This window comes from Odontesthes bonariensis, chromosome 3, assembly GCF_027942865.1.
Source record: "Odontesthes bonariensis isolate fOdoBon6 chromosome 3, fOdoBon6.hap1, whole genome shotgun sequence".
NCBI lineage: Eukaryota > Metazoa > Chordata > Actinopteri > Atheriniformes > Atherinopsidae > Odontesthes > Odontesthes bonariensis.
The window spans coordinates 22,917,719-22,926,143 of NC_134508.1; the positions used below are offsets into that span (position 1 = coordinate 22,917,719).

General features: G+C 46.4%; 1 long non-coding RNA gene across 1 annotated transcript; it reads left to right on the top strand.

Annotated features, from left to right (window-relative positions):
* The first annotated feature begins 6,310 nt into the window (after positions 1-6,310).
* Positions 6,311-6,910, top strand: LOC142377825 (uncharacterized). The gene is made up of 3 exons (XR_012769555.1): positions 6,311-6,416; positions 6,700-6,744; positions 6,838-6,910. It is a non-coding gene; the product is annotated as an uncharacterized LOC142377825 (long non-coding RNA).
* Positions 6,911-8,425: the final 1,515 nt, after the last annotated feature.

An 8,425-nucleotide genomic window follows, 5' to 3' on the forward strand; every position in this document is an offset into this window, starting at 1 on the left:
CATCTTTAGGGGAAGGGTTGGCGTAGTATTGAGTGAGTAGATGGAGGAGGTGCAGGCGAGTATGAGGGCTCGGCATCTGTCCCGGTCTGACCAGGCGTTTTTTCTGTTTGACCACCTAGATGGAGAGGCTAAGAATGAGATTAAATATCGCACTGCCGCTGAGAGGGAGGACCCTGCCAGAGTATTTGCCATTTTACAGGAGCTGTATGGGTGTGCGGAGTCTTATGTTTCACTGCAGCAGGCTTTCTTCTCCAGGAGACAGCAAGATGGAGAAACTCTTCAGGAGTTCTCCCTCGCTTTGATGGGCCTCATGGAGAGGGTGAAGCAGTGTGCTCCTGCTGGCATGCCAAATGCTGGGGTTCTTTTGAGAGACCAGTTTGTTGAGCATGTTGTTAATAGCTCTTTGCGCCGTGAATTGAAGCAGTATTTGCGTGGCCATCCTGACTGTACATTGCTGGAAGTGAGGGCTGAGGCAATCCGCTGGGAGCGTGAGGGTTCGCCTGGCAGTGCAAGAGGTCGTAGTCAATCAGTCCCCTCAGTGTATGGTGTCCAGTATGGCGTCCAGGCTGCCAATTCATCCATGTCTGAGATGCGGGCCATGTTGGAGCGTCAGCAAGAGCAGCTTATGGGAAGCATTGCTCAGCTGCAGAACTCCCATCAGTACCGTCGTCCACTACGGTCTGGACTCTTAATATGCAGACGTTGCAATCAGCCTGGGCATTTTGCACACGCGTGTGACGGAGTGCGTGTCCCATCCCGCTCACAATTCACTTCTCGAGCCCCTTTGAATGCTGGTCGGCATCCTCATTCTCCAACGTCGGAAAACTAGTGCCCACCGAACTGCAGAGCCACAGTTTGGGTGGGGCCGTTACTGGCTCACAAGTTGCTAAACGCAATGTGGAGTTGATTTCATCTTGTCCCCATTTGGAGGTGAACATGGGTGGCGTGAGGGTTCCTTGTCTGGTAGACACTGGCTCTATGGTGTCTACAGTTTCTGAGAGCTTTTTCCATCAGCATCTCGAGCCTTGGGGTCAGGAGCACCTCCGTTCGTGTCACTGGAACTTAGAGCTGCCAATGGTCTAACTATTCCGTACCTGGAGCTTGATGTGCAGCTTTGTGGTAAACTGATGCCCCACTGTGGTGTTTTGATTGTGAGGGATCCCCCTGGTGGTGTGCCTTCTCAGGTGCCTGGTGTTTTAGGGATGAACGTAATCCGTAAATGTTACCAGGAGCTTTTCGGACAGCATGGTGCAGCTTTGTTCTCTCAGGTCTGCATCTCTGAGGCTCCCAAACCAGTTGTGCAAGCACTGCAACAGTGCCATCATGCTAAAGCTCCAGCCCATGACGATGGGCCAGGGGCAGTGAAGGTCAGGTGCAGGAGAGGCTGGCAGATTCCTGGTGATGTGATGAAAATTGTGGCTGTCACTTGTTCCGAACGGTTCTCGGGTTGTACAGTCCTGTTTGAGCCTCTAGATGCCGGCTTGCCTGCTGGTTACTGGCTTCCCCTGCTTTGGTTCGTGTCATTAGAGGCTCTGCCTATGTACCTGTCCTTAATGTTGGCTGCAATGATGTTGTTTTGCACCCACGTACTGCTGTTGGTACACTGGATTTTGTGAATGTGGTTAGCCTTCCTCCAGGGGTCACTGAGGTACCATCGGCTGTGGCTACTATGTCTTCTCAGATGGCTTCTCCTAGTGTGCAGCAGCAGGTGGAGTGCGTTGACCTTTCTCCATTGTCTGTGGAGGAATAGGGTCAGGTGAGAGCATTGCTTGGGCAATACTCTTCAGTCTTCTCTACCCATGACACCGATTTGGGTTGTACTAACCTCATATCTCACAACATCCCTTTGGTGGATGATACCCCCGTGAAACAACGTTATCGACGTATTCCACCTCAGAATATGAGGTTGTGAAGGAACACATCAGTCAGCTGCTCTCCTCGCACGTTATTCGTGAGAGTAGCAGTCCTTATGCGTCCCCTATTGTACTGGTATGGAGAAAGGATGGTAGCCTGCGAAAGCGTGTTGACTATAGACAGCTCAACAGCAAGACTCGAAGATGCTTTTCCTCTACCACGCATAGAGGAGTCCCTGGATGCATTGTCAGGTGCGTGTTGGTTCTCGACCCTGGACTTGGCCAGTGGTTATAACCAGGTGCCAGTCACCGAGGCAGATGGGCCAAAGACCGCCTTCTGTATCCCTTTTGGGTTGTTCGAGTGGAACCGGATGCCCTTTGGCCTCTGTAATGCTCCCAGCACTTTCCAGAGGCTAATGCAACGCATCTTTGGGGACCAACAGTGCCAGTCATTGTTGTTGTACCTCAATGACATTGTGGTGTTCTCCTCCACCGTAGGACAGCATCTGGAGAGACTGAAAGTTGTGCTGGAGCAGCTTCAAAATGAGGGGCTTAAAGCCAAGCTCAGCAAGTGCTCTTTCTTCCAAAGGAAGCACATTACTTGGGCCATGTGATTTCGGCTGACGGTGTCTCCACCGATCCGGGCAAGGTTGAAGTGGTTGCCAATTGGCCGATTCCCACTTCTGCGACAGAGCTTCGATCCTTTCTTGGTTTCGCCAGTTACTGCCGGCGGTTTGTGGAGGGATTCGCCAAGTTGGCGGCTCCTCTGCACAAAGCTGTAGCTATGTGTGGCGGCCCCAAGACTGGGAAGTAAACTGATCGACAGCTTCTCACGTGCTGGACTGAGGAGTGTCAGCAGAGCTTTGAGACACTAAAAGCCAAGTTCACTACAGCACCCGTGTTGGCTTATGCAGACTTTACTCTCACGTTCATCTTGGAGGTTGATGCCAGCCATGGTGGCCTGGGAGCGGTCCTCTCTCAGGTGCAGGCAGGCAAGGTGAGACCAATTGCCTTTGCTAGCCGGGGCCTGAGGCCTACCGAGAGGAATATGGTGAATTATAGCTCCATGAAGCTTGAGTTCTTGGCCCTTAAGTGGGTCATGACAGAAAAATTTAGGGAGTACTTGTTGAGCAATAAGTGTCGTGTACACCGACAACAACCCCCTCAGCCATCTGTCTACAGCTAAGCTGGCGGCCACTGAACAGAGGTGGGCAGCCCAGCTAGCCTCTTTCGATTTTGAGATCAAGTATCGGTCAGGGAGGAGTAACACCAATGCAGATGCTCTTTCTCGCCAGTATCCATCTTGCCCCCAAGATGTCAAGATGATGCTTCCAGGCACTGCTGTGCCTAGGTCTTTGCAGGGAGCTTTGGGCTTGAGAAAGGCAGATGCTACTCAAGCTGCTATTGCGGCTATGCCACAGCATACCCCTTCTGAGCTTCGCCTCGTTCAACAGACTGATCCTGTGATACAGGAACTGTTGAGATTTTGGCATGAACAGCGGCGTCCCAGCCGTGAGGAGTGGAGTCAGTTGTCTCAGTCCACGCTGATTCTGTTGCGGCAGTGGGACCGCTTGGTGGAAAAAGATGGGGTTTTGTACCACAGAGTGTTCCGCCTAGATGGTGCTGAATTGTTGTTTCAGCTATTATTGCCCAGTGCACTGACGAGTGAGATCTTGACCCAAGTCCACCAGGAGCATGGTCACCAGGGGGTGGAGCGAACGCTGGCACTACTTCGTTCTCGATGCTATTGGCCTGGCATGTCCTCTGATGTGGCTCAATGGTGTCAGAAGTGTGAGCGGTGTCAGGTGGCCAAAGATGTGCATCCAAAAGCTCATGGCTTTATGGGGCATCTTTTGGCTTCCTGTCCTAATGAAATCCTTGCCATTGACTACACTACTCTAGAACCAGCCCAGAATGGTGTAGAGAACGTCCTGGTGCTTAATGACATCTTTAGTAAGTACACTGTGGCTGTCCCTACTCGGGACCAGCGTGCCGCCAGGGTTTTGGTGTCAGAGTGGTTCTATAAGTTTGGTATCCTCGCTCGGTTTGACTTGGACCAGGGTCGGAATTTTGAAAGTTCTCTCATTCAGCAGTTGTGTAATTTGTATGGGATTGTAAAATCACGTACCACCCTGAACGGAATGGTCAGTGTGAGTGGTTCAATCGGACACTCCACAACTTGCTGCGCACTCTGCCTGTGTCCCGAAAACGGGATTGGCACGTGTGCCTGCCTCATGTCCTGTACTGTTATAACACCACCCCCCATCAGTCAACCGGAGAGTCGCCGTTTTTCCTGATGTTCAGTTAGGAGCCAAGGCTGCTGATTGACTTCTAGTTGGGCAGAGTTGAGAGCCCTGTTGGTGGATCTATTCATGAGTGGGTTCAAGAGCACCAAGCCCGTTTGCAGGTAGCGTTTGATGGTGCCAGAGAGCACTTGAAACAGGCTGCAGATCAGCGGAAGCGGGTCCATGACCAGCATGTTAAAGGCCTGCCACTGAGTGAAGGGCAGCTTGTGTACTTGCGTGACTTTAGTGCAAGAGGGCCTCATAAGACCCGTGATCGGTGGAGCTCGGTGAGGTACAGAGTGCGGAGGATACCCAAGGAGGGTGGTTCGGTGTGCACCATTGTGCCAGTGGATGATGAGACCAAAACCAGACTATGTTGAGGGCTGTCATAGAGGCGGACTCGCCCGGTGAAGCGTCTTCCAATCACTCACCACCTAGGGAAGGGCCACTTTCCGATGATGAGCCTACATTTGAGTATGACTTGCTTGTACTCAGCCAGCAACCTTCTGCGGCCTTTTCTGCTATGTCCCCCAGCTACCTCTCAAGTACCTTTGGTTCCAGCTTCTCAGATGTTTTTACGTCCTTCTGTAGTCAGTTGCTCTGACTCCACCCACACGGCCCCACGTCGGACCTTGCGTCAAACAGCTGGTCAGCACCCGAATGTGCATCGTCTTCCACGGTCTGCTGGAGAGGCGCCTGCTGCCAATCCGCCTGCTCCAGTGTCCAACTCAGTCTCTGCTTTGTTCAGACCGTGGAGCTAACTTGTTGGCACGACGATCCGAGGGGGGGGGGGTAGAATGTAGCAGCATAGACCTGCTGCTCTATGTTGTTACAGCTGCTTGCCATGAGTGCTGAAACTTTTCTTTTATAAACTGTTTGTCCTGAGTTTGTAGTTTCTTTTCTTTCTTTTACTTTTGTTAGTTGTGTTTTGTTATTGACTCTACTTTTTCATTTTGTTTTATTTATTTTTGCATTTTCTAATTTGTTTTTCTTTTACAGTTGCTGGTGGCCGGTGGTGGCCGTGCTGGTGTCTTGGTGGTGCCCCCCCCCCTTCCTGTTTTGCTGTGTCTGGCACATGGGTGATTTTGGTTGTTTTTGCTTTATTTTGGAGTGCCCCTTATTTGCACTAGCTCTTGTCCACTCACTTGGCCCCAGCATTTATTCCGTTTTACTTTTTTTGTGAATCCCTTTTTTAACCAAGTTTTTATAAATTAATAAAGTTGTATTTTAAACCTCGAACCTCATCTCATGCTGCCTGAGTGACTTACCTGTGTGCCTTTACTATCGTAACCTAATTCTCTGGGTGAAATTCCCAGGGTGGCGTTGTTGGTTTTCCCTTTAGTTAAGACTAGTTTTATTTAGTTCCTCCCCTTCCTCGCCACACACTGATGGTTTCCTAAACTATGTGACAACAAGCGTGTGTGTCTGTGTGTCTCTGTGGCCAGTTGCCCCGACTCACTTCTCATCAGAAGGTTTTCCTGAGAGACAGTTCTCACACTTAATGCAGGTTAAAGTCACAGTAGTCAGACAGACTAGTGTGGTGTGTTCAGGACATTCACATTGTTCAGCTTCATCATGGCTGAGTTCCTGTTGCTCATCATCCTCATGTGTAAGTTTAAATATCTTATTAGCTTATTTCATTGTTCATGCTGGCTTTTGATTCATGTAGCCGATCCAGTAAACAATAAAGGACAGTCTGTTTTACATTGTTACTAACACATTTTAATGCAGTTTTCCATTAAACTAGCTGTTTTTGGAGCTTGAATATTGTTGTATCTGTTCAACTATTTAAAAAAACACTTTCTCAAACAGATTCCTTTCATGAGATCAAAGCACAAGGTCAGTCTAAAGTTTAATTTTTGTATGAAGAGTATATTTCTCTCTCTTGTGTACAATAATACATAATTATCAGTCATGATCACTGTTTTACAGAAGAAACTATTAAGTAATAAATGTAACATCTTCACCTCTTAACTTTCAGCTCTTCTTCAGCCGAACCTGACGGTGGATCGACCTGTGATCACAGAGAAAGACTCAGTCACACTGAACTGTGTGACTCCATCATCTGTTTCTTCATCTGAGTGTTATTTGTACTTTATGGGAACAAAAACTGCCAGAACCATCTCCTGTGTGCAGACCCTGACAGGAACTGAGCTTCTGATGACGGCACATCTGAGTTCAGCTGCTGAGGTTGAACTAACATGTTATTACACTGTAGAACACAGAGGAGGAACATATCAATCTCCACACAGTAACATCTCTTCAGTCGTAGTACAAAGTAAGTGACCAAACTACCATTGTTGTACTTTCACAAAACATCTGAATATATGTTAGATGTTGCAACCAGAAAGAGGAAAGAAAGAAAATCTCTATTTTCATTGAAATGTGTGAGGAGGTGACAGAGTTTAACACTTGGACCATTTGCTAATTGGACTTTGATTAATGAATATTTGCTATTTTGACCATTAATGTATATTTAATTACTCTTTGTATAACTCTGGTAACACAAATATTTCTATGTTACAAACTTCTGGTTGATCCAAATTAATCTTTTATTGCAGAGTCCATCACAACCCCAAGAGCACCAGCTGTCAGTCTGACCACAGGTAAGTGGTGGATTTAAACAATAATCTGAAACATTACACTCTGACAGTAAGACTGTATTTACTACTTTGAAAAGGATTTTTTTTATCCATCAGATTATACTGTTGGAGCATCAAAGAGCGCTGGTAGTTCATTTACTACTTTCCTGACATCAGTGAATCCTGCATTGGGTGACGCATTAAGTCATTTTAAATTTTCAGAGCATCTTAAAATAAATCCAATAAACAACCAATTGGAACAGCATTTTTTCTGAATGTTAATTCTAAAATTTCTTTTTAAATCCATTTGGTCAAACTGTTGCTACAACAACTAAAAGTGTTGCCTCACTCTCTACTTTCCCAGCATCAGTGAAAGCAGCATCAGGTGACCCCCATACTTTATTTCCCAAAAAACACATTGTACTTCAGAACTAGTGCCTCATCTTAAATGTTCTTGCATTTACCTCTGTGTTCTAAAGAGACAGCTTCTGGATGGACCGATACAGCTTCTACAGATATGAAATCTAAGTTTCCTGTGACCTCACTGCTCCCAGCTACAAGTGAGCAATACCACTTTACATACATCACATGTATGCGATGTATCTGGGCTATATATATATATATATATATGTGTGTGTGTGTATATGTGTATATATATGTGTGTGTGTGTGTATATATGTGTGTGTGTGTATATATGTGTGTGTATATAGTAAAGGACCACACTAGTCCTTGTATGTGTTTGTTTGTCTGAGTAAAACTACTTAAATGTGTTTGTTTACATTCCATATTTTTCTACAAATATAACACTTAATCAAAATATTTCTATTTTTGTATGTGCTTTAAAATGACTGGTGTGTGAAGTTGTGAGTGATCTTGTATGTGTGTGAATCTTGAATGGATTTTGGAGATTGAATTTTGTCCTTTGCCTGACACCGTAGCTCCACAAGAGGGAGATCTGTAAAGGGAGCCAAACAGGTGTAGGTAATGAGGGAGCTACTTTGCTTTGTTTGAGCCTGAGCCACAAAGTTTGATCTCCAGGCTCCAGCTTAACTTCATTTGCACACAAAAAGGGACTTTTGACGCCTGTTTTAAACAACAGAAGAAAAGATGATTAAGCATCCTTGGTGAGCGCAGTGAGGTATGTTTGTTGTTTGCTTTCATTGAAACATTGTATCTGTATGTAACCTTTTATCAGTGTGTATGTATTTGACTAGGCCTAAATGACCTTTGAGTAAATGAATGCCTTTGATGTTTTTAATATTGATGAACAAAATATGACAATTGTACTGTGAAGACTGTATGGTGATTTGGTGTTTGTTTGTATTGTTTGTATACCCCAACACACAGTTTTCACGGTGCTAAGGTGAACCTGATTCTGCTGCAACAAAAATAAGACACCTTGAGCATCTGTCGAGACTCTCTTTTGGAATCCAAGGGTTGCTACAGTGAAAACTCAAATGCTACATCTGGGTCGTCTGCTGGGTCGTTCCTGCCGGCTTCGTTTGGAAGATAAGGCCTGCTGTGTGTTACCATCTTAAACAGAGACTGCAGATGCGGTGAGAGAACTCTTATGAAGGGACAATTCTGGATGAACTGAACTTTCTCGGCGCAGTCCTTCACCTGATCCAAGCTATGGGTATAGTGACTTTGGTTGCAAATTAAGTTTTGAGTTAAATGCTTGAGAAGACTTGGTTATCTGAAATGC